Genomic DNA, 2,709 nt, shown 5'->3' with positions numbered 1-2,709 from the left:
GTTTATGACAAGATTTGGTCGATTCTTGATGTTGTTGTTGTTTTTTAGACAAATGGCATGTTGATTCGTGTTAGGGGCTGTTAGATCTTCATGAAAATATGTTTAAATGGCGTTTCTGGGACTTTTGGTTTTTTCTGGAAATTTCGCGCATGAAGATCATGAAGATCTTCATGCTGTTCATGTTGCTGCGTTTTTCCTGCGGATTTTCCTGCAGCCTTCATGAGCTGGCTGCGGATTTTCCTGCGGATTTCTGAATTAGGGTTTTGTATGAACCGCGCCCTTTTCCATTTGAAACGGACCAATAGAAACATTTCGTTTCCCTGGCCAAAACGCTGCGTTTTGGATAAGTGACCTGGGAATTACAAGTTTGCCATTCCCGGTTTTTATTTCATTTAAATCATTTAATTGTTTCAATTTTTATTTCACTTGGCATGGCTCGCTTGCAAAAATCATAACTTGTTCATTTTAAATCCAATTCTCATGGGAATTTTTTCATCATCTTCATCATGATCTCTACTTTTTTATCATATTTTTTTCCAGAATTTTGTGATCATTGGTTTTTGTTTGGAATATTAGTTTGTGACATGTGACCAATTTTTGTACACTTTGCCAAAACATTTGTTAAATGGTGATACTTTATCCAATGGCTCCCAAATTTTTTGTGCTTAAACTAGACACACTCATGGTGATTTTGGTGTAGAGTTTGTGAATTTATCATTGCTGGTTTGTGAGTTATGATTTTTTGAATTAGGGTGTGACAATTTGTGTCACACCATTGATGTCCAACTTCATGATTTTCATTACCATGCTTCTTGAACTCAAATTGGTTTGAATTTTTGCATGAATGTACTCTTGTATGTCTAGTTTACATGTGATTTTTTGTGGATTTGATTATGGCATTTTCCTAATTGTTTGAGATTTTCTCCCCTGTTTGGTCTTATGTTGACTTTTTGTGACACTTGTTCCCATTTCATTTGTGAAATTTTCATACTTTATTAGATGGACATGAAATTTTACATGAGATAACTAGACATCCTAGGCTTTGCCATGGTTTTAGTCCCATTCATTTATCATACACCATCTCTGACTTATGATTTTTCTAAGTTGATGCATGTTTGGTTGACTTCTTTGAGCATGTTCAAAATTGCTTTGACTTTCTGATTTTCATTGACTGCCTTCCACTTGTCCAAATGGGATGAAATTTGACATGCTTACCATGCTGTGTGTTAGGATTGATCATGATTTATTTGGTGATTTTTGGAAATGTTTTAGTTTGCTTTTGATGCAAGTCTTTCTGTTGACTTCTATGAGCTTCTAAACGCCATGCTTTGACCTAATTTGTTCATGAAATAATGATGATGATTGATATGAATGTGAATCCAATTGGTTTTGTTTCTTGATTGTTTGAACATGATTTTGGATGCTTACCACTTGCTGTTTGAACTTTTTCATTCTCTTTTGACCCTAGGCTTGTCCTAGTGGTCCTGTTACTCACCTTTGAGCTTATGTTTTTCAGGTTGACCAACAAATGACCAATGAGACCAATTCTTTTTGATTGAGCTTGCTTGAACATCATTGTCTAACTTGTTTGTTTTGTAGGTGGCTTGGCTCACATGCCTTAGGCCTTGTGCCTTGCACATCCATTTGCCTCTAATTAACTGTTGGTGTCTGTTTCTTTTTGCTTTGTTTGAAGTTGCATACTAACATCTGCTTGACTGTTTCAGGTGCTTTTAGTTGCTTAGTTCCTTGTGAACTTTTTGCTTTGCTTTGCTTGTATAAGCAATTTGCATTGAGGTATATCTCTTTTTCTTCATGTAGTCTGGAAGACCTGGCCTGTTACTTGGCCAGGCAACTGTCTGAAGTCCTCCTTAAGAGGCAATGTTTGTGGATGTTTAATTTTGTCCTTGCATAGAGTCAAAGTCCTCCTAAGTGAAGAGGCAATTGGCAGAACCCAAGGGATAAGCAACCTATCCCCTGCCATTCTGTGTGTCATCTGCTTTGCTCACACCACTGTGTTGATGCATTGCAGATACAAACCCAAGATCTTGTACAATGGTACAGTTGAGTCAGTTTTAAATGTGTAGAAGGGTTCCCACTTTCTGAACCCACACATTCTTGTCTTAAGCTCTCCCAGGCCAGGGATAAGAGCTGTGAAGTCTTATCTTCACTCACCTTTCATCTGCTTCACCTTAGCCCCTCAATGGCAAGGTTAAGAGCACATTCACCCAGTTCCAGAGGTTTGTTTGTTGAGGTTGATATGACCCCTCGACTAAAACCTAACCCTTGTTTGAGCCACTTGCTTGTGCATAATGTGTGCTATCTGTGCTGTATGTTTGTTTGACTTGCTTCCTGTGCAAGTTAGGGTTAGTTTAGACTTGCTTCCTATGCAAGTTAGGTTTTGCTTGGCTTGCTTCCTGTGCAAGTTAAGTGTGTGTGTGGCTTGCTTCCTGTGCAAGTCATGTCTAGGATAGGCTGGCTCCCTATGCCAGTTAGCTAGAAACCTTAACTTAGGGTTGATTTGGCATGATAACATCTAGGCTCGAGTCGTAGTCTCCCTAGTTGTGTCTCCCTCTGTTATCTGGTTAGGCTAGTCCTTTATCCCTCCGTAGGGGAACTACGTCGCCCTGATCCCCATACCAGATGAGGTACGTAGGCAGGAGATTGAGCTGATCTCTCCGGGCGCCTTTTTCTTTTTTTGTGTGTGTTGTT

This window comes from Lathyrus oleraceus, chromosome 3, assembly GCF_024323335.1.
Source record: "Lathyrus oleraceus cultivar Zhongwan6 chromosome 3, CAAS_Psat_ZW6_1.0, whole genome shotgun sequence".
NCBI lineage: Eukaryota > Viridiplantae > Streptophyta > Magnoliopsida > Fabales > Fabaceae > Lathyrus > Lathyrus oleraceus.
The sequence above is the reverse complement of the archived record's forward strand: the minus strand, read 5'-3'. Positions refer to the sequence as shown.